This window comes from Nycticebus coucang, chromosome 14 (genome assembly GCF_027406575.1).
Source record: "Nycticebus coucang isolate mNycCou1 chromosome 14, mNycCou1.pri, whole genome shotgun sequence".
Taxonomy (NCBI): Eukaryota; Metazoa; Chordata; class Mammalia; order Primates; family Lorisidae; genus Nycticebus; species Nycticebus coucang.
In genome coordinates this window covers 59,040,784-59,064,967 of record NC_069793.1, presented here as the reverse complement: position 1 = coordinate 59,064,967, position 24,184 = coordinate 59,040,784, and the positions used below count along the sequence as shown (strand labels likewise).

At 38.3% G+C, this 24,184-nt stretch overlaps 1 pseudogene; it reads right to left on the bottom strand.

Moving 5' to 3' along the window:
* Positions 1–1,093: 1,093 nt before the first annotated feature.
* On the bottom strand, positions 1,094–22,739 carry LOC128565833 (interferon-induced very large GTPase 1-like; annotated as a pseudogene).
* Between the last annotated feature and the right edge of the window lie 1,445 nt (positions 22,740–24,184).

The following is a 24,184-nucleotide window of genomic DNA, read 5'->3' as shown; positions in this document are numbered from 1 at the left end:
GCCTACAGAGTAGCTGGGAATTCAGGTGCATGCCACCACATCTGGATGATTTTTATATTCTTTTGCAGAGATGGGGTCCTACTGTCTTGCTCAGGTTTGAACTCTTGGCCTTGAGTGAGCCTTTCCTCAACCTCCCAAAGTGCTAGGATTATAGGCATAAGCCCCAGTGCTGCTATAAAAACTATACATTTTAATATTTTATCTTTAAGGATAGTTTTCTTAAATCATTACTGGCTTAGTCAAATTTAACCTTGCCCACACACTTGATTAAAATGGTACTTTTTACTTAGCTATAATAAACTTTGCTCTAGGAGCCAATTTTTCTCAGACTTGTACATAATACCAAGCTTAGAATACCTAAACTTTGTCAATGAAGTTTTTCATAGCATGCATAGGGAACTGCCAAGATACCAGGGAAGAAGATGGTGATGGTTGAATGAAAAAAACTAATTTGATTTCAGTTTTGCATATTTTCTTGATAATGTTTACTGAATAGATGAAGTCTCTATTCTGGTCAATCTCTGGTTTATTCTTTCCTAGAACAGACTATATCTAAATATTGCTATGATTTAGAATCATAAACTCTCTTCTTCTTCTTCTTCTTCTTCTCTTCTCCTCCTCCTCCACTTCTTCCTCCTCCTCCTTTTTCTTTCTCTCCTTCTCCTTTTCCTTTTAAGAGTGGGTCTGCCTCCATTGCCCAGGATACAGTGCAATGGTGTCATCATAGCACACTGGAACCTCTCACTCCTGGGCTCAGGAAACCCTTCTGCCTAAACATTTGAAGTCAGGTGGGCCTACAGGTGAATCCCATTTGCCTAGCTAATTTTTTTTATTTTTGATAAAGACAGGCTCTTGTTCTTGCCCAGATTGGTCTCAAACTCTTGACTTCAAAGTGTTACTAGAAGAAGAGGGTCCAGCTTCCTATCACTGTCACCCTAATGTAGGGACGGGGATAAAGTCCAACAAGGTTTATCATCAGAAGGCTGGCAATTCTGGACAATAGCTACAGTAGCTTCTCAATTATGTTCTCCTTCAGAATTTTAAACTTTGTAATGAAATACAAGGAAACAAATCTAGAAATTTTTAACTTTATCTGACAATAAGCAACATGAAAGTAGTCTTCATCTTAACAATGTAACATGTTCAAACAACATAAAATTAACCTTCACTCTTAACAATATCATAGTAGAAATAACCTTTACCCTAACAAAATATCTAAGAGAATAATCAAGGAAAACAACATTGAAGTAACTTTTGCTCTAACTTATAACAATACTTATTGTCTATGTGTGACTACCTCCTCCAATATCTTTTGTGATAAACATCCTCATAATGATGATGAAACCTTAACTGGATAATCAGGGAAGGTATGTGGGGAATACTAAACAGACTAGGTCAGTTATCCTGCTTGAGTTTAGCTTTTCAGACTCCATCTTGTAGGCTGTTTTTCTGGCTCTAAAGGGATCTGCTCACCCAGGCCTCCAGGAGGGCGAGGGTTACAGGTGTGAGCTACCCAAGCTGGCCAGGAATCATGAAATTTCTGTGAATGTTTTTGTACTTAAGGCTTAATAAATTGTTCCCCAAACTTCAGAGGGGTGAAAGGCTCTTTAAAAAATTAAGAAGTCAATTTGTTGTTTCCAGCCAAAACCTGCATAAATGATGAAATATCAATACCATTATTGTGTATAAATTACGTAGCAGCTTGTAATGATTTTGATTTTTCTCTGTTAGAATGACTTTGTCTAAGACATTACATTTTTTAAAACAAGAATATCTGGACAATTAGGTAAAAATATGAAGTAGGTGTTTTCAGGTGGATTTTATTCGATTTTATCATATATTCACATATTTCAGTAATTTGTTTATAAACAAAAGGCATTGAGATAGGGAGAAATGGAGTTAGTTTGCAGGAACTCTTCAACTCTTGAAATCTTAATTAATTTATTTTTATACATTTTATTCTAAAAATAGAAATAATGAAGGTTCTAATATGAAGTGGAATTACTTTAGGATTATTCATGTACTGGGAATCTTTTGTTCAGATACTGGTGCTTTTATTGTTGTCAACGAATACATTAGTTATCCAGCACTTCCAATCACTTTGTAATTTTTGCTCATGCAGTAGGGATTTTATGTACACTTACAAAGTTTCTCTGTTTTTTTTTTCTTCTAGCTTTGCTCTAAAGTAAGGGACAAACACTTTCTAATATGGGTGGGTGGATGAGTCTGAGGCAAATCTCCATGTGGTGCAATTTTTAGCTGTCTCTAAAAATTATTGAATGATTGCCTAATACAGAGCCACTACAGCAATCAAGGACAAAGTGACTTGTACTCTTATACTGTCCACTGGCAGCCTGAGAATGGTAGAAGAGAAAATGGGTTCTCCTTCATGAGCAGGAATAGGGTTTGGACAAATTTCTCCATAGAGAAGACATTCTTCTATCAGCCATAGAAATGTTAAGAGAAGAGTTCCACAATTCGGGAAATCATTTTTACCAAAGTTATACTTGAACATTTTTTTTCTACTTCCTTCAATGAAGAAACCAGAGCTATACTCATGGCTTCTTTGAGAAACTCAATATCTTTTATCTCTGGGTGTTCAATGCTTTCCAACTCTTTGCGTGGAATGATCAAGTTGCTTCCAAGGTGATCACAGAACAAATCCAGCCACTCAGACACAGTGCTGCTTTTATCTTTAGCTACTGCAGTGGATTCATAAATGGAAGAGAGGATGATATTCTTGATGTAATCTAAAATTATTTCTACAAAAGTCTTAATTTTTTCATCTCCTTTGTCTGAACAATATCTTATAATCTTGTTATTAATATCTTTTATTATGGTCAGTTCTTTCCGTACAGTGGTGGAGATGGCAGGAGTGAGCTTCAGCCACAGAAAATCAACAAATGCTTTGAGTGAGGTTGCTCCTTGGCAGGAGATCTTAAAACTCATGAAGAAATCAGCTTTCTTGCTTTCCAGATAGTGTACAGGATGATTCACTCTCTTAAATGCCCAGTGTATTTCCTTAAAATTCTCTGATGCTTTTTGGAATAAACACAAAGATAAGTCAATGATGTATTTACTTGTAAATGTGTATCTTCCCTCTGTAGGTGCAAATTTCACTTCCTCATCTATTATTCTCAAGATTTCATGAAAATAACTTGGACTGTAATCATACTGTTGTTTCCACATGCTATTAATAGTTTTATTAAATCTTGAAACAATGTTATCAGTAGTCACATTAATAGACTCTTTATCACAGACCTCTAATGTTCTATAGTTCTTATTCATTTTCAGATGTTCATCATAATTTATTTGAAACTTTTTTCCAGAATTTGTCTTCAGTATGCCCACAACATTTCTCTGCTTTTGGAAATACTCCAAAAGGATATTTTCAGAATCCACATCTATGTCAGGCTCTGAGACTTCAGGTAGACCTGAGGCTATGTCACAAACCCATTTTTTCCAAAGCTGATTAAACTGCTCATGTAACTCCTCCTCACTAACTTCTCTACCCTTTACAGTTAAAGCTAACTTTCGGCTCTTTTCTAATAATTGATTTTCATAACCTGTCTTTTTCTTATCAAGCCTTTCTTGAATTTTTTTAAAACTAATAAGTTCATTGGCTTTTCTTTTGCTGTCTGAGATAAGTATGTCTTTAAGGTTTCTTAGTTTATTTTCAAAAGTTGCTTTCCATTGAAGCAATATTTCATGATCTGGGTCTTTATTGAAATATTTTTCAAGTTCTTGCTTGATAACTTTATATTTTTCTGTAACTAGTGCCTCAAGTGTACTTGTCTTGAGTTCCTGAATTTTTCTGTTCTGAATCTGGTTAATCAGCTCATTCTGCAAGCCCAGCATGTAACTCCTCAGGTCCCAGGTCCAGTGGTTATACATGGTTTCCAGTTTGGTCATGGCCATGACTTCCTGGGTGTTCCTAAAACTGAAAATGAAGTTCTCATTTACAAGGGCTCTCCACAAATCATGAACTCGGGATTTTACATCTGATATTTTCTTTTTTTTTTTTTTTTTTTTTTTTTTTTATTTTTTTTTTTTTTTTTTTTTATTTTTGGCCGGGGCTGGGCTTGAACCCGCCACCTCCGGCATATGGGACCGGCGCCCTACCCATTGAGCCACAGGCGCCGCCCTACATCTGATATTTTCATAATATTTGGCCTGGATTCCTGCTCAGCAATCTGAAGAATTCTGCTTTTCAGTTCCTGAACATTATGGCTATAGTGAAGATTGGGAGAGGCCATTGGGGGATTCCCATCCCAGAGGTGAGCAAAGTAGTAGACATGACTATTGACATCAAACTTTATGACATCACTGAAACAGGTTACATCTGGGCATTGTTCTTGTTCAGCAGCTATTACTGCTGTTTCATCTAGTCTGTGCTCTAGCCACCTAAGTCCTTCTGTAATTTCGTCTTTAGCTGTAACTTCTTCCACATTCTGGTGGACAAAGAGGCAACTTGGGAAGACTTTTACTTGTTTCATCCTCAGAAAGGCTTGCACAACTACTTGTAGGATATCCTGCATGTCTGCTGAATTATCCTCCCAAATATTGATCAAAGTCAAGTTTGCAAGTCCAATGACAAAGGTTGCCAACTCATTGTTCTGATGCTGGGATTTGTTGCTGAATTCTGGGGCTCGAAATCCCTCTGTGTCCACAACTAGCATAAAGTCAAAGCCGAGTTCCTCTGTGAATGTCTTCTCCACCTTGAGGAGCTGCATGTAGACTCCCTTTGTACATCCACCTGGACCAACAGTGAACTGCAGCCCAAAGAGTGCATTGAGCAGGGTGGACTTCCCCGAGCTTTGCAGGCCAAGAATAGAGAGCACAAACACCCGTTTGTCTCCAAGTTCCTCACAGACCTTGTCAAAAACAGCTGCTATCCACTTCAAGGGCACATACAAAGAATCTCCGTCCATTAGCTCGATAGGAATACCAGATATCATCAGGTCTGCAGCAATTTGGGGAAGGGAGAAAAAAGCTGAGTCTTTTGTGGAGGAAGCTTCTTCTAGAGCTTCATAAATCTGGCCAACTTCTCGGAGAAGATGTCCAATTCCCAAGGTACAGTCACTAATCTCTGTGGAGATGGCTACTGTTTCCTTTAGCCTGTATTTCAGAGAGTTGCCCCTGGGTACCTCTTTCTTTTCTGTTTTTACAAGTGGCCAAAATAATCTTTGCTTCTCAGGTAGTTTTTCCAACTGTCCTGCAGTCAGATTATCTAAAAACACACTCAGCCACTGCAAGAAATAGAGTTTGGTGTGAGTTTCTGAGTATTCATGGAGAATCTGAAGGAAAGATTGCATTAAATCATTGAGAGGAAAGGCTCTACTCAGCTGTTGATACCGTATTATTTGCTTGTCTGTCTCAATGTCATTCCTGTATTGTTCAATGCTCCGATTTCCCTTTTCTCTCAGATGATACAGTTCTTTATCTTTCTTACACCAGAGATGCCATAGTTGTCCCTGAAGGGGGAGTAAGGTTTCCTTCATCTGAGATAAGTTCATCTCTCCCAGATGGGACACTAGAAGCTGTGCTTTTTCTTTGGCTTCTTTACAATCTCTCTGGTCTTCATCAATAAGGAATCCTTGTCTGTGAGCAATCTGGGAACAGTCCTCTAAGCTGAGAGCCCTGCCAGAGAGCTCTAGCAAACGTCTGATCGTAGTTGCGAGCTCTTTTGTTAATTCTTCCTCTTTTCTATTCTTGATGCCAATTTTCACTTTTTGGCTGGAAATATTGGCCATGGTTTGTTCTTTGTCATCAAGCAAGCAGATCAAAAGTCTTGATGACTGGCACAGGTCATAGACAATTTTTCGGTTTTCTTCATTGTGATCAGAAGTCGACATGAGGACCACAATGAGAGAAGAGACCTCCTTCAGAAAGGTGAGCTGCTGCTCATGTTCCTTTGCATCTCCACGAAGATTGGTAAAGGTCACACAGTTGTCAAACCTGTCCTCTTCTTCCCCCCCAGGACAGAACCAACAGATTTCTACCACACCCCTCATCAAGAGACAGTCTTTGCTGCTTCCTCTGCAGTGTCGGTGAAGAAACACATCATGTTTATGTTTACTGAGAAGACAGTTCATGATTTGAGATTTGGAAGCCAAGAGACCATTTCCAACTCTAATAAAGGACACAATAGGGGTAGAGACACGGCACATCTGCTGATTTTTGTAACTGTACTTCTTCCCTTGTTGCCAACTTCTCCTAATTTGTCTGAGAGACCAGAGAGAAAATTCAATTTGAGAAGTGCAGGGATTAGGCACCACAAGGGGGAGGGCAAACTGACAAAAGGAAAGTTTGTCCAAAATATATTGTCGGGCAAAATCATCTGCACAGTGAAAAATTGCCATTTGAATATCCATTGGGTGAATATGGGGTCTAGGTGTAGTGGCTGAAGGCTTAATGGGACTATCACAGTCTTCAAGAAAGTCTTCATATGGATCGAACCTCTCATTTTCTTGATAGACCTGTTGTTCTGTGTTTCTATCGTCTGCGAAGACCAGGTACCTCAGCTTATAATCCAACATCAGTAGCTTCTGCATGAGGTAAAAAGGAAGCTCCCGTTCAGAGCTGGGCTGGGTGTTGTACACAGAAGTCTTGTAGATCAGATGGAAGTTAGCTCTGCTCATCTTTTTTGGGTAGTAATGTTCTAGGCCTAGACGCTGGAGTAACTCTAGGAAGACTCCATTTTCTATTACCTCCCATTTGATACTTTTATTTTCATGTGTTTTGTGAGGCTTTTTCTTTCCATGGAAAAGACTTTGTAATTGTTTTTGCACCTCGTCTATTTGCAAGAATGAGATGGTAGCTTCAAAATCTCCATCAATGAGCAATTTTAAGTCTTTCTCTAGCTTTCCCCAGTTACAATCTACTCCAAGTTTGCTGAGAACATGTGCGACTTCTTTAGTAATTGACTTTCCCAAGTGGTATCTTATTAATGCCATACGCTGTGTTTTCTCTTTTGGAGAAATAGCTGTGTCTCCAGCTGTGACTGTCAGGCCTGTGAGCACCAGGAATGCCTGAGCCCTATAACTGCAAATATTTCTGAGCTCCTGGTATTTATTTTGTGCACTTTGAATTTCCTCCAGTAGGAAGCTTAGTGCATCACACCCTAGGAGGTACTGGAAAGTTTTGTTTTCCAAATGATACCCTACACCAGCTGCAATGGAAAGTACCAAGAGCTGTGTGTCTGGCTGCTCTGCTTCTTGGAGGTAATTCAAGAAGCAGATGAGAGCCACACTTACCTTATCAGTGCCATTTTTTAAAGAGTTCTCTAGTATTTCTTTGGACTCAGATTTGACCTTTGCTTCAATGAGGTCACTCTGTGTTTCTTTTAAGATTTTAATAAATTCAGCAAATTGGGAAATGCTGAGTTGTTCTCGCTCTGACTCTGACTGGAAGATCCACTGCATGATGGAGTGAGCCTGAGGAAAGTTTGCTACTCTGTAGATGTGAGGATCCAGAAGGCTGCGCAACTGAGATTTAATAAATTCAGTTTTATGATTTGAAGTCTTTTTGCAAAAGTTGACAGTGTTTACTAGAAAATTCTGCAGAGTCTGATCTGTGAGGCACATATTAATCCAAGGGTCATAACTTTTTATTTCTTTACTCAATATTTCCTTTACTTTTGTCATTTTTGTCAGCTCCTCTTCAGGATCATGTATCTCCCAAGTTTTCACATCCTCTAGAAAAGCCATAGCCTGTTCTTCAGCACTTAGTAATTTCTCTTCCTCCTGGATGTGGGCAGCAGGGCTAGTTAGAGTGGTATAGCAGCCTTTCAGGCAGTTGGCCACCTGAATAGGATTCTTAAAATCACTTCTGTGATTGGAGAGGATTATGTCCCAAACAGGTACCAGCTGAAGTCCCCGGTCAATGACATGCCAGGTTCGATTGCTGTCAATGAGTCCGGCCTTCCATTGGTCAAGGACTACTGGTTCTGGTGGGCCACCTGTCTGTGATGCATATAGTTGCACTTTGGCTTGGACTTTTTGGAAAGTGTTTGTCTGAGAGGTTGTCTTTGAATCAGAGTTTGACACATTCATGCCTGCAGAAGCTTCCACCCCGAAACCACTATAACTGCCCCTTATGAAAATATTCAAGGCCTGTACTGAAAGCTGTTTCACTTCTTCCAGTTGGTCACTTTGAAAACCCTCTGAAATGGCCTTCCACCAGTAGATGCCCCCTAGATGCACAGGACCTTGGTTGGCATGAGAGCCAAACCTGTGGAAGAAGGTTTCAGTCTTGTGTCTCAGTGAGGAGAATCTGACAGGGCCTGCTGGCTGATCCAGAAGGTCTTCAATGCATTTTAATTCCTGGAGGGCAGCCTTGGATAACTGGAGCTGATCCATGAGGAAGTAGCAGGAGGCCAGGGGGATGTAGCTGAACCTGATTGAGCAGAAATAAGAGTTCTCAGAATGTGTTTGTTGAGTTTTCTTGGATTCTGAAGATTTGCTGTGATTCAAACCAGCTTCAAGACTAAGTCCCCAACCTCCACCCTTGGCTGCAGCAATTGCACTGAATCCCAGCTTCTCTATTGTCTGGATGAACATGGATGCTTCTTGAGAAGATCGAAATTCTACTGTTTCCATCCGTGTGCCCTGCTGAGGGCCACAGAGTGAGAAGTCCTTGGGGACTCTGAGTAGCTTCTCTCTCTTCTCTATCAGTTTGCTTTGGTGGGTGGTTTTGTAAATTCCCTGGAGGGCCAACCCTCCAGATGCCCATCTTACCAGATCTTTATCTGGGAGGTTTTGACCCGGGGGTAGTTCTACATGCATGGGTTCGAGTTGTTTCTGCATGTTGTTTGTGACTTCTTTTAGTTGGTTTTCAGAAGATGTCCAGTACTCTATGGGGATGTCCATTACTTTGCTCATTTCTGTTACTCCCTCTTGCTGCTTTCCTTGTGCCAACAAGTCCTTCAGCTCCTTCAGAGCCTTTTCTGTCTGCTTCTGATTTTTCTTTGCCATCTCTATCCAAGAGTTCTCTACTTCTGACAAATTTGAGTGTGACATCTTTAGAAGCTTCTTCAGGGCCCTTTCCTCCCATGGATATCGTGTCTCCAAGATCAGCTTCTGGAGCTCTTGTTCTTCTAGGTGTTGTAAGGCTTGGGCACAGGTCACACCTAGGTCTTCCTGCAGCTTAGAAATCCAGAAGTCACCCTCCAGGCCTACTTTTTCCAGGATCTCTTGGAGGTATTGCCTTCTTTTTTCTCTGATTCCAGGTTCACCAGGGGAGTCTTCTGCCATGATCAGAGCTGTGTGAAAACCAGACACTCAGTTAGCCTGACTGTGTTGACCTTAGGAAGTGTCAGTCACTCTAGAAGAGTGACTAGAGTAATAATACCAGTGTCTAAGCCTTTCTCATCCCCTCCTTTCATTATTCCAGTGTATAATTTTTGTGAACATCTTTTTTTGTGTAAAGACATCATTATAGCTCTTCTCAACATGGATTACCCTTTTAGCTGGCAGTGTGAGGTACAATGTAAGTGCCCTATTTTGCCACTTCCTCTTATCCAGAATCAGTAGCATGGACGATATGAACTTGAGTGAGGGAATTTCAAAATATGCATGAGATTGAAAGCTTGATGTTTATTTTTTAACACAAGAGTGATTCCACACATTGATTGTCTTTCCTCTCAGTTTTTTTGAAAGCTTGTGTTGCTTGGTTCCCTTCCTATCACTATGTCCTTCCTTCTTAGGTCATTTCATGATATTTATTTCTCTACTGTCCTTTTAAATGCACATCTAACATGGGTTATGATTCTCACTCACCTCTTACTCTTCGATGTCCTTCATTAATATCCTCTTTCTGTTATGTGAATATGGTGATACCATCTCTATCTGTGTCTATAGACTCAAATGCTCTTCTGTATTCAATGTTTTATCAGTGGTATGCTTTCCCCCAAATACCTTCAGGGCTTATCCTTGAACAGGAGGTAAGATGAGATTTCACACCTTTCAACTTTCTATATTATTCAAATTTATCTTCCTCCTATAATTTGTGTCCTATTGAATAACTCAATCATAACTCCAGGTCAATGAGTGCTCTATTCATTTTTTTTCTTCCTAATGTGAATTTTTTACATCATGTCTTTTCAGTTTACCCTCTTAAATTTTTCTTCTGTTTCATTTCTTTGTTACTGCTCCCACCAACTGTCCCTTCAATTTTGCCTTCACTGTGTCTACTAGGTTGCTATCATACCATCCTATTTGCTATAGTTTGAATGCTTGTACTCTCCAAACCACATAGTGAAATTTAATTATCATTTTAACAGTTTTAAGAGTTGGATCCTTAAGTGGTGATTTGACTATGACAACTTTGTCTTCATAGGTGGGATTAATGCTGTCATAAAATACTGAGTGTGACCCCCTTCAGACCCTTCACTGTTCTGCCTTCTGCCACGTAATAATGAAGCATGAAATCTCTTGTCTCTGAATGCTGGTGCCTTGATCTTGGACATTGACACCTCCAGAACTGCAAACTCACAAGCTTTTGTTTAATACAAATTGACCATTCTCAGGTATTCTATTATAGCAACACAGAACGAACTACGACACCATGTTACCGTTATTTTCACCTTATGTTTTCCATCTTCTGCAACGCCTCTTAAATTTGAATCTACACTTTAATGACAGTCTTGGTAACTCAGGCTAACCTTTACAGCCTAAGATGTTTTAAATAGCTAGACTAATTTTAAAAAAAATTTAAAGCTTCGCCTACCCATGTTTACTAGGTAGTGATAACTCTCTGACAGAATAGATAAATAGTTCAAAGCAATTCTCCATTACAAACTAAAGTCAAAATATAAGACTTGGAAAACACCAAAGAAGAAAAAAGAAAGTTCCATGCATACATATCAAAGTGAAACTGCAGAAAAGCAAAGCTAAACCACAAAAAGAAAGCATACATTTGTGCTGCTATAATACCCAAGACAGGATAATTTATAAATAATGGATTTATATTTCTCACAGTTTTGGAGGCTGGGAAGAGCATGGCACCAGCAGGTTCAGTTTCTCAGGAGGGGCCTGATATGTGCTTCTAAGATGGCATTTTGTTGCTACATCCTTACATGGCAGAAGGCAGAAATGAAGAAGGAGAAGCAGGGAAATAGTTTGTTCTCTCCATCTCTTGTATTAGGCACTCATTCTTCATGACTTCATGAGAGTGGAGCCCGAGAATTGCAACAGGCATAGGATAGACATCCCCATTCCCAAAGTGAGCAATAAACAAGAAGAAGGATTCACACAGGTCCCAAGTAAGTCCAAAATCCAACAAAACAAGCAACATTAAATCTTCACCCTCGAGAGTAGTGTTCATTGAATCCATATCCAACCTTCTAGACATACTGGGGTGGGGCTTCCAAACTCCTTTGGGGCGACACTCCATGGCTTTGCTGGTTTAAGCTCACTCAGGAGCTCTCACATTGTGCAGAATTCTTGTTGTCAGTTATTTTCTTTAAGTGCATTAAAGATTAAAGATTCCATTCCTATGTATTTGGCTTCCACTAACTCTGTTGATGAGTAAGTTTGCTTCATTAGGATTTTGAAGGTAAACTCTGCTTTTCTCTGGCACTCTCAGAGACTTTTCTAAACTGGAAATGCCAGGGTCTCCTTGTTCTCACTCCTGCTTCTCTTTCTGTGAATTAAGCATTCAAATTCCAAACATAAAATGCAAGCAAAAGAGACTAGTAAGGAAATTGAATTCTAAACACAGAATGGTGAGAGACATGGCCTTCCTTGTATTCTGGGGTCTTCAGTGGTTAAGGAGCAGACACATTATCCTTCAGGCTGGAGTGCAAACGGACAGTGGCTACCAGGTGAGATGGGTCAGTCTCACCTGAGAGAACCTACAGGGGAAAGGAACCTAGGGGAGAGGATGGGCAAGGTCCCTCAGAGCTGCATGCCTACCCCCACCCACCCTTACTCAGTTTCCTTCTCTGAGTTGTTTAGTTGCCAGTAAGAGATCAGAATGCCACAGACATATGGGGCACAGGCACCATCACAAAGGGTTTCTGAAGAAATTATGGTAAGAAAAGGAAGTTGGTACCATTCTTGGAGGGTAGGCTAGGGAGCAAGTCCACTGCCTCCAGCCCCTCTGAGCTATGGGCTGCTGCTGAGACTGAGATGTGGGCAGACAGCATTTTCAGTTTCTAGCCCATCCTGTCTGCCTGGGTGGGGCCTCAGCTTTTCTGATTTCAGTTCCAATGTGCCATTTTGAGAGTTTGCAATTGGGCGGTGTCCCCCCCCCCCCACCTTGGGATGATCTTCAATATTCTGCAGACAGCTGCTATGGGACTGAATCGCAAGTGAGCTGCACTTCACACAATTTCCTTCAGTGCCACCTGCCTGACAGAGCTCAACTTTTTCTTGTTACAGTTCCAAGATACTACTTAGGGGGTTTATAGCTGGGCAGAATCCCATCCTCATGGTCAAGCTCAGGCTGATGTATCTGTAGCTACCATCAATTGGGGGGATGGGCCTGGGAGTCTACACTCTCCAAACATGTCTAGAACAATTTCTACTGCTATTCTCTGGGCTGCTGCATGATCCAAATGCAATTAAGTGGCATTCCCTTTGGCATCTAGCTCATGCTGCTTGCCTAAATGGGGCCCTACCCCATTTGATTGCAAGTCCACACCCAGTATCATTTTGAGAAGTTAATTCATCCCTCCCTTAGGACAAGTTCAAGTGATGTGACTGTAGCTGCCACCAGGGTGGAAAGAGAAAGAGGACCAAAATACTCCTAAGCACATTAGGACAACAGCTATCATCACCAACCTGTTACTGGCACCTTTGGGACTGGAGACTAGCCTGCCCAATCCAATGCATATACCAGTAACAACAACATAGACTACTACTGCCACCTCATATACTTCACATCAGTTGCTCAGAGGTCAGACAACCTGGCCATGTGTCCATCCCTCTACTTCAACTACTAGCTTCGGAGCAAGCCACCTGAAGGCCCAAGAATTTCCCACCCCCCTGGACACACTGAGACAATTGTAAGTGTAAATTAAGGTATACTCTGCTCACTGCTTCCACTAGTAAAGAACCCATGATCAATACAGTTTGTTTTCAACTCCCCAGCAAAACTCAATCACAGCATCAAGTAACAACTCAATAAGCCACCAAGGAAATCACAGACAGTACTGTCCCTCTACAAGAAATCATACAGCGATTACAGTACTGTAAGTACTCCAAATGAAAGCCAAAGTATCATACTCAAACAAGAACATATATACCTCCTCAGGAAAAAATTTTCACTTTTATAGATATTTGGAAAAATAATAGGGGGCGGCACCTGTGGCTCAAAGGAGTAGAGCACCAGCCCCATATGCCGGAGGTGGCGGGTTCAAACCCAGCCCCAGCTGAAAACTGCAAAAAAAAAAAAAAGAAAAAGAAAAAGGGAAAAATAATAGGTGACTACTACATTAGAAGCATCCACTGGAAGGACAGTGGAAACATGAAAAAGGAAGGAAATGTGATACCACTGAAGGACCACAGTGATTGTTCAGCAATGGATCCTAATCAAAAAGAATTTCCTGAAATTCCAGATAAAGAATTCCATGAAGAGAGAGGGGGATTGGTGTGCCCCCATCTAATGAACACAATGTAAGTGTATAGGGTACACCTCCTGGTGTGGGACATAACTACAGCAGGGACCTGACCAAAGAAATGCAAACATTGTAAACTAATTGTCTATATCCTCATATTAATCCAAAATTAAAAAGGAAAGAATTCCAAATATTAGTTCTAAAGAACATCAATCAGATGGAAGAGAGATCTCAAAACCAATACAAAAACATCAGAAATTCAAGTCAGAATGTGAATGAGAAATTTAACAAAGAGATAATTATCATTAAGGGAAACCAAATGGAAATTCTGGAACTGACAAATTGAAGGAAAAACAAAGCATATTTGAAAGCTTCAAAAATAAACTTGTCCAAGCAGAAGGACGAACTTAAAGACAGATACTTGAAATAATCTGGTCAGACAAAGATAAAGAAGAAATAATTTTTTAAAAAGAGGAAAGACTTTTAAACTACATAAAGTGACTGTATGTATAAATTATTAATATTACCAAAGGGGAACAGAGAGCAAAAAGTTTAGGAAGCCTATTTAAGGAAATAATTGAAAAAGCTTCCCAGGACTAACAAGAGTCAGGAGGCCCAGTGATTCCCAAGAAAATACATTACCAAAAGAATTTTATCACATCATATTATAATCTGAATAACTAAAGAGGAAGAAAAAGAGATAATTTTAAAATTAGCCAGAGCAAAGACTCTAGTCTCCTTTAGAGAAAACTTCATTAGACTAACTGGGAACATCTCAGCAGAAACATTACAGTACAGAAAAGAATAGAATTTCATTAAACTGATGAAAGAAAAACCTGCAAGTCAGTAATTTTATGTTCTATTAGAATTAACTTCATAAATGAAGGAGAAATAAAGTTCTTGCCAGGTAAGTAAACACAGAACAAATTCATCACCACTAAAGGAGTCCTATAAGAAATGCGCAAAGGACTTTCAAATATGAAAACAAAATGTCAATATTCCTCATCACAAAAATGTACAAAATTAAAACTCACATGCCTAATAAAATAATCACAAGAAGGAGGAAGAGAAAGAAATTAAATGGCAACATGACATAAGTTCAGCAAATCACTAAGACAAGAAGACCCTCCCCCCCCAAAAAAAAAGATAAAAGAAAGAAATTACAAAACTGGTAATCAAATAGCAATATGAGAAGAACAAAGTTTTACATTATCAATACTAATATTGAATGCAACTGAATTAAAATTTCCACTTAAGAGACTTAGATTAGCAGATAGGAAAAAAATGATTCAACTATATGCTACTTAGAAACTCACCTTAAAACACGTACAGACTGGTAGCACCTGTGGCTTAAGGAGTAGGGCGTTGGCCCCATATACTGGAGGTGGCAAGTTTAAACCCAGCCCCAGCCCAAAAAAAAACAGAAGAAAGCCAAAAACCACATATAGAGGGACAGCGGCTTACACCTATTGTCCTAGCACTCTGGGAGGCTAAGGCAGGTGGATAGCTTGAGGACAGGTGTTGAGACCAGCCTGAGCAAGGGCTAGACCCCATCTCTACTAAAAATAGAAAAATGGCCCAGGCATTGTGGTGGGTGCCAGTAGTCCTAGCTACTTGGGAGGCTGAGGCAAGATGGTCACTGAAACATTAAGGTTGCTGTGAACTATCATGCCAGAGCACTCTACCCAGGGCAACAGAGGAGACTTTTGTGTAAAAGAAAAAAAATGTTTCCAAAGTCTATTTTTATATACTATCTCCAGGAAATGCATCTAACCTGCAAAATTTTATTCAGATTCATATCAGATAAGAAAGATTTAAATCACAAAATGTAGGGAAAGACACAGATGGTTATTATATAAGGGTGAAGGGAAAAATTCAACAAGAAGACATAACATTCCTAAATATTTATGCATCTAACAACCGTGTGTTTTGATCCATAAAACAAATTCTCCTTGAGCTAAACAAATGATAAACAGCAACATTGTAATAGCAAGCACCCCACTGACAGAATGGAACACATCTTCCAAGAAGAAAATAAAAAAAGAAACAACTTAAATAGGACTCAAGAACAAATGGGCCTAATAAACATTTACAGAGCATTTTTACCACAGAACTACTGAATATTTGTGCTTCTCATCAGTTCATGGAACACTCTACAAGACTGATTACATCCTATACAACAAAAAGCCTCAATACATTAAAAAAAAAAAAAAAGAAATTCTAGAGATTCTACCATGTGTCTTCTCAGACCACAGTAGAGTAAATTTAGAAATTAATACCAACTTAAAAAAGAAAAAGAAATTAATCCCAATGAAAAGATTTACCTGTACACAAAGTCATGGAAGCTAATTGATCTACTGGTGAACAATTATTAGGTAAAGGAAAAAATGAAGGAGATAATTTTTTAAAAAAATCTTCCAGTTGAATTACAAAGGGGACACAATTTACCAAAATATATGGGAAGTTACCAAAGCAGTTCTAGGAGGAATATTTATAGCCTTCAATGCTTACGTTGAAAAGACAGAAAGATTACAGATCAGCAACCTAATGAATATTCTCAAAATACTGGAAAAAGAAGAAGAAACTTATCACTAAGCCAGGAAGGAAAATAAATATCTAAGATCAGAGCAAAAATAAATGAGATCAATTCCAAAAGAATGATACATAAAATTAATCAAAGATTTGGTTCCTTGCAAAGATAAACAAAATCAACAAGACACTTGCTAGATTAACCAGACAGAAAAGAAAGGACCCTATGAGCTGACTCAGAAATGAAAAAGAAGATATTACAACCCATAACAAGAAATACAAAATATTATATCTAAATACTATAAAAATCTCTATGCACCTAAATGTGAAAATGTTGAGGAAATGAACAAATTCGTGGAAACATAAACAGCGTAAGCCCAATGAGGAAGAAATAGAACTCCTGAATAGACTAATATCAAGTAATAAAATTGAAGCAGCAATAAAAAAAAAAAACTCTTAAAAAATTAATGCCCTGGAACAGATAGTTTCATCTGCAAAGAAAAACTGGCACTTAACTGTAGAAATTATTTAATAACATTAAAAAGAAAGAAATCCTTCTCATCTTGTTCTACAAAGCCAATATCACATTGATACCAAAGCCAGGAAAGGTCACAACTAAAAAAAGAACACAATAGACCCATATTCTTTATAAATATAGATGCAATAATTCTCAATGAAATTATTGTAAACCATATTTAGCCCCTCATTTTAAAAATGACAATAATCCACTATAATCAGGTGGGTTTCATCCCAGAGATAGAGGATCAACATGCACCAATCTGTAAATGTGATTCACTACGTAAATACAAGCAAAATCAAAGACCATATGATACTCTCAATAAATGCTGAGATAGAATTTGACAAAACTCAGCACCCTTTTGTGATAAGAACTATTAATAAAATAGGCATAAAAGGACTATTAATAAAAATAGGCATTATATTATGGTATATATAATACCATAAATGGCATATATGACGAACCCACAGCCAACATTATACTGAATGGAGAAAAATTAAAAGAATTCCCACTTAGAACCAGAAGTAGACAATGCTGTCACTGTCACAACTTTTGTTCCAAATAGTGCTGGAAGTCCTAGCCAGAGCAATCAGGCAAGAGAAGGAAAACAAAGGCATCCAAATAGGGAAAGAAGAAGTCCAACTATTACTCAATGCTGATGGTATGATCTTATATCTAAAAAACCCCAAAGATTCTACCAAGAAACTCCTAGAAATGAAAAAAAAATTATGCAAAATCTCAGGTTACAAAATCAATACTCCCAAATAAATAGCATTTCTATGACAGAACTGGGAATCAACTCAAGAACTCAATCCAATTTACAGTAGATGCAAAGAAAAAACACCTACAAATAAATTTAACAATGGAAGTGAATGATCTCTACAAGGAGAGCTACAAGTCATTGCTAAGAGATATCATAGATGGCAAAAACAAATGGAGAAACATCCCATATTCATGGATTAGAAGAACGAACATTGTTAAAACTATATTTTCAAAAACAATCTATGGATTCAATGGAATTGCTATTGAAATTCCAGGGCCACTTTTTATGGAATTAGAGAAAACTATTCTAATATTCATATGGACCCCCCCCCCAAAAAAGCACAAATAATTAAAATAATCCTAAGCAAAACGAACAAAATTACAGGCATCAATGTCCTTGGCATCACATTATACAACAAGCCCACAGTTACCAAACACTATGATACTGGTATCAAAGTGACACATAAATCAGCAGAACAGGAGAGAGAACAACCCAGAGCATCTTACTGAAGAAATCCTGCTGAGAAAATTGAATAACCATATGCAGAAACGGTTAATCGTATCTCCATCTCTCCCCATGTACAAAAACTGACTCGAGAGGCATTAAATTCTTAAGTGTAAGACCAGAAACAATAAAAATCCTAGAGGAAACCTTGGAAAAATTCTTCTGGTAATTGGCTTAGGCAAAAAATGTATGGCTAAAACCTGAAACTAAATGCAATAAAAACCAAAAAAAAGTCAAATGGAACACAATTATGCAAAAACTCTTCTTCATCAACAGATCAAATGTATAACTCACAGAATGGGAGAAAATGTTTGCTATGTGTTTGATAAAAGACTAATATCCAGAATCAACAGGAACTTAACTCAGCAAGAGAAAAAAAGTCAACCTCATTAAAAAATGAGCAAATGACACAGAAAGGCATCTTTTAAAGGAAGATACAAAAATGGCCACAAAAACATAAAAGTATGCCAATCAGTAGGTAAATGCAAATTATACAATAAGATGCTATCTTTTCCAAAAAAGGCCAGAGAGAAGAAAAACAAATGAAAAGAAATGAAGAATGCCTATAAGATATTAAAAACATCAAAAGTGCAAATTTGAGACTTACTGTCATTCAAGAGGGGGTTGACAAAGAACATGGTATAAAGTGCTTATTCAAAATATTAATAATAAGCTGGGAGTGGTGGCTAATGCCTGTAATCCTAGCACTCTGGGAGGTCGAGGTGAGTGGATCGCTTGAGTTAAGGAGTTTGAGACCAGCCTGGGAAGCAGGAGACCTCGTCTTTAAGAAAATAGCCTTGTTGCGGTGGATGCCTGTAATCCCAGCTACTCAGGCGGCTGAGAAAACAGGTTCATTTGAGCCAGGAATGTGAGGTTGCTGTGAACTATGATGCCATAGCACTCTATGAAGAGTGACTAAGTGAGACTGTCTCAATAAAAATAAATTAACAATAATAATAATAATGATAAAACTTTCCGAACCCAAAGAAAGATATAAATATCCAGATATGAGAAGGTCTGGGATCACTAAACACATTTAACACAAGTAATGTTATCCCAAGGCCCTCAATAAACTCTCAGAAGTCAGGAACAAAGAAAGGATTCCAAAAGTACATATATATATATATATATATATATAAAAAACCTAAGAAAAAAGAAAAGTATGTAAAGGAGCTATGATTAGTCTGGCAATAGATTTTGCACCAGAAACAGTTTAATCCTGGAGACCGCAGGACAACATGTTCTATTGCTGAGGAGGTGAAAAAAATGTCAACCAAGAATTCTGTCCCCAGATAATCTTTATGAAGGAGAAAAGTTTTTAAAAATGGAGAGATGAAGTATTTCCCAGAATAACAAAAGCTGAAGGAATTTGCCACTAGGAGACATGTCTTACAAACAAGGGAGTTCTTAATTCTAAAAGAAAATAATGCTATGTGTAAAAAGAAAACATTTGAAAGTATAAGCATTGGTAATAAACCTAAGTACACAGACAAATTCAGAATACTCTAATACTTTAATTGTGGTATGTAATCCACTTATAACTCTAGTAAAGAGTCTAAAAGACAAATTTATCAATAATAATAATAACTATAGCAACCTGCTAAGGCATAGGCAATATGAAATGATGTAAATTGTGACAAAAAGTTAAAATATGGAGAGGGATGAAGTAAAGTGTAGAGTTTCTTAGTTTTGCCTTTGTTGATCAAAGTGAAGTTGTCTTTTCTTTAAAATAACTATGAGGTATCTTTTGTAAGCTTCATGGTGACCACAAAACCAAAACCTGGGTGGAAACACTAGGAATGGAAAGCAACAGAATTAAAACATACTATCAGGAAGTATAAAGGAAGACATAAGAAAGGGATAAAGGGAGAGGAGTTACAATACAACTGAAAACCAGGTAACAAAATGTGTGACATTGAAGGTGAGTAGAGTAAATTCTTTAATTTAAAAGACATAAAAGACTGAGTGTGCTCATCACTTAGTTCCAATTTAAAAGTGAGTACATGATGTATTTATTTTCCATTCTTTAGATACTTTAGGATAAAGGTCTCCATTTTCTTTTCTTTTTTTTTTTTTTTTGTAGAGACAGAGTCTCACTTTATGGCCCTCGGTAGAGTGCCGTGGCCTCACACAGCTCACAGCAACCTCCAACTCCTGGGCTTAAGCTATTCTCTTGCCTCAGCCTCCCGAGTAGCTGGGACTACAGGCGGCCGCCACAACGCCCAGCTATTTTTTGGTTGCAGTTCAGCCGGAGCCGGGTTTGAACCCGCCACCCTCTGTGTATGGGGCCGGCGCCTTACCGACTGAGCCACAGGCACCGCCCAAGGTCTCCATTTTCATACAAATTATTGCAAAAGGCCTTGAATAATCTTTCCTGATGGCTGAGTAGTTCATAAAATTTTGAAAACTCTGCATCGATTTATGATAAAATCAAACTACTTTGACCTGGCATTCAAGACCCCTCCTAACTGTCTAATCCCTTTCACAACCACTCTACCTTTTCCTACCATCTAGCTCATTCTTCCTTTAGTAGCCACACTCGGCCTTTTTCTTTTCACTTTACTGTGTATCTCGACCCTCCATATTACCTTGTCTGAGCCCTTCTGGTCCTTCTCTGTGGGCTTTATATTCCTGACTCAGTTCAAGTTTCTTTTTATTTATGAAGTCTTCTTTTGATCTTCTAGGTCAAGTAGTAGCCTCTCTTTCTGTGCTTGTGATACTACCTGCTATTCATGGGTCGAATTAACAATGGTAAAATTTACCTGAGCCCTTTGCTCCTGGAAAATAGGTATGATTAAATACACCCATCCTCATTTTTGTGTTCTGAGTAAAGGCTTCTGCTGAAGGAACTCAGGAAATTTTAACCCAAATTTTGACTGCTAAGAAACTCTACACTTTACTTTTGATATGAAGAGTCTTTTGAACTACAGGCCCTTGAAATTAAAAAAGCAGTGGAAGGGGCCTTCTCTATGTCTCTATGTACCAAACTGACAGATTAAAAGAATGGGCTTCCCTTTGTTCTCCCTATTATCTCAGTACATTGTAGGAGAAACCAATCAAGAATGCAGCCTGACCTGACACAAATCATTTTAAACACTGTACTTCTCTGTCACACTAATTTACAGGTCATTCTGTTCCCCCACTGCATTCATTCTTCCAAGTAGCTATTTATCCTCCCTAGTAACTATTGATCGCCCCTAACCATAATGACCTGTACTCCTCACCTCCCCCCCAAAAAAGACATGAAAATATATGATCTTTGTTCAGATATTAAGTAATTACTCTATACTTCTTCTCATGCACACAGTAAATAAAGCTTTCTTTTTTATTAATCTGCCTTTATTATATATGAGTTCATCTTTCAGTGAACTTTTGGGAGAAAGAGCAAGTTTCCCTCACCTCTATGTTGTAAAGAACCACTCTTAGCCATATGAATTAGACAAGACTCAGGTCTCCTTTTTACATTTTGATAGGTCAGATGCAGATCCTTTAAATTCCCATTCTTTGCTTCATAAAGGATTAGCTGAACTGTTTATACTCACTGATCAATAGAAACAAAGTGATTATCTTCAGCAAATAGTAATTAAGCTTCTCTTCTTTTCTCATGTTCCTGAACTTTGATGTATGTTTCTTGGGATCCAGTGTAATTAGCTGACCTTCTTGTGTGCCTGCAGTTTTTTATCTATTGTTTTTTTATTAGTGTTGGGTGCACAATGTCAGGGTACATAGCACACCCTCATGGGTGAAGGACTCAACTACAACTTGAACTTTACCTAAGAAAGGAAAACAATGTAACCTAATCATTTGTATACTCATATTAATCTGAAATTAAAAAAAAAAAAAAAAAGAATTGCTGCCTTAAGGAAAAATATTCCCTGAATATCTTACTGCCCCCATATGGGTCTTTTTCTGGTCTTGGTGACTTTTCCTGGTAAAGGAATCTGTCTGCTGAAGGAACTAAGGAAATTTCACCCTGAAATATGATTCCTTTGTATAAGGAATATTTTCAATTAAAGGACATTCATAATCAGAAAGCATGATCAGAAGAGGTCTTGCCTCTGTCTACATAAAAGCTGAGTAACCTGATTGGGAATCAGAGGGTGCTGTGGACTTCCTTATTGTATGCTAATGGACCTGACCTCAGAGTCCTTTGAAGCAGGAGACCTGTCTCTCAGTTAATCTGCAAATCAATCTGTTTCCACTGATCTACACACATCCCCCCTAGCAACCACTTGCTGCATGAATACTTTCCACATTCTAACCCCCCACTTCCAAGAGGCATCTATAAAAGTCTCTGACCATCTCTGAGACTTTGGATAATCATTCTTGTGGTTCCACCCATGTATGTGGTATTTAGAAATAAACCTTTCTTTTATTAATCTATCGTAATTGTGAGTTGATCTTTCAGTGAACCAGTTCAAAGGAAAGGGCAGATTTTGCTCTGATGCCTTCACTGCCTAGATGCCTGAAACAATCTTTTCAAAATAATCTTTTAAATAAAATCTCTCTGTACATAAATACGGATTTGTTTTTATTTAAAATACAAATTATCAAATTATTTTTTGTCTGTTTGGATTATGCACTCCATATCCTCCCAGATTGTTAACTATTTTTTAAAATAATGATACCAAATACCTATTTGTGTTCCCAAAATGTTTTAATTTCCCTGTGCATCTGGCTGCTTCCTGAGACTATTTACGTCAGTTTCTGTTTTAGCTCCTTTTTCACTCCACTTCCCAAGTTTTCCTCACCTACCTGTCTCCTGAGGCTCAGTTCCCATCTTCAGGTTGCAGTAGAGAGTGCTATAGGGAGAGCAGGTTCTTTTCCTGAATCTGGGAGGCTGCTGACTCCCAGCTCCAGCCCAGGCATTGGCTTGGTATATGAGAGAGAACAATGAATTTATCCTCAAAGCAGGAAGTGCAAAACTGGTTTCACTTTTGCCTTTGCTCTTTTTTCTTTTTTCTAAGAAATCAGCTGATTAAAAGGAAGCCTGTTTATGTTTTCTCATGATTCCTGGATTTAAAAATTATAAAAATGGAAGAACACTTTAGTATCATATTAATTTAAGCCTATATATAATTAGGTTACATAGTTTGCATTTGTGAGGTTAAAGGCTGAATTGTAGCTGTGTCCTTCATCCAGGAAGTGTGCTGTTTACCCACGCCTTGTACTTGTTGGGTTGAAGCCCAGAAACCCTACCTCACAAGCCTTGTTTCTGAGGTTTTTCTTTCCTATGAGCCTGTACTGTTAATCTACAACAGTAGAATTTGGTCCTGAGTACAGGTGAAGGTCGTGTTTCCATTCCTGTGATACTTTGTTTAGGAGGATGTTCTCCAAGTTCATTAAGGTTGTTGCAAAAGATGCAAAATCTCCACCTTTTTTATGTTTGAATAGTATCCCTTGGTATACACATACCACAGTTTATTAACCCATTTATGTATTAAAGGGCACTTGAGTTGTTCCACATCTTTGCAATTATAAACTGAGCTGCTGTAAATATTTGAATGCAAATGTCCTTGTAGTATGAAATGCATTTTGTTCTTTTGGGTAGATACCTAGTAATGGGATTATAGGGTCAAATGGTAGGTCTACTTTAAGTTCTTTGAGGAATCTTCATACTTCCTTGCTTTGTTGATTGTGTCCTTAGCTGTGCAAAGTCTTTTTAACTTGTTTAAGTCCGTTTATGTATTTTTTCTGCTGCTGTAATTGCCAGTGGGGTCTTCTTCATCAATTCTTTCCCTAAGCTGAGAAGATTTAGAGTTCTTCCTATACTAACTTCTAGAGTTTTTATAATTTCCTGTTTAGATTTAAATCTTTTATCTATTGGGACTTAATTTTTGTGAGAGGTGAGAAGTGCATGTCCAGTTTCAGTCTCTTACATGTGGTAAACCAGTTCTCTCAGACCATTTATCAAATAGGTATTCATATAATCCTAGAACTCCGGGAGGCAAGGTAGGTGGACTGCCGGTGCTCACAGGTTTGAGACCAGCCTGAGCTAGAGCGAGATCTCATCTCTAAAAATAGTCAGGTGTTGGGGCAGGCACTTATAGTCCCAGTTACTTGGGAGGCTGAGGCAAGAGAATCACTTGAGCCTAAGAGTTTGAGGTTGCTATGAGCTATGACGCTACAGCACTCTATAGAGGGCAACAAAGTAGAGATTCTTTGCCCAGTGCATGCTTTTGTTTGTTTTGTCAAAGATCTGATAAGCCTGTTTCATCTCTAGATTCTCTATTCTCTTCCATAGATCTATGTCTCTTACTTTTTTTTTTTGGTTAGAACAGCTCAGCAAAATGAAATTATGGTTTATTAT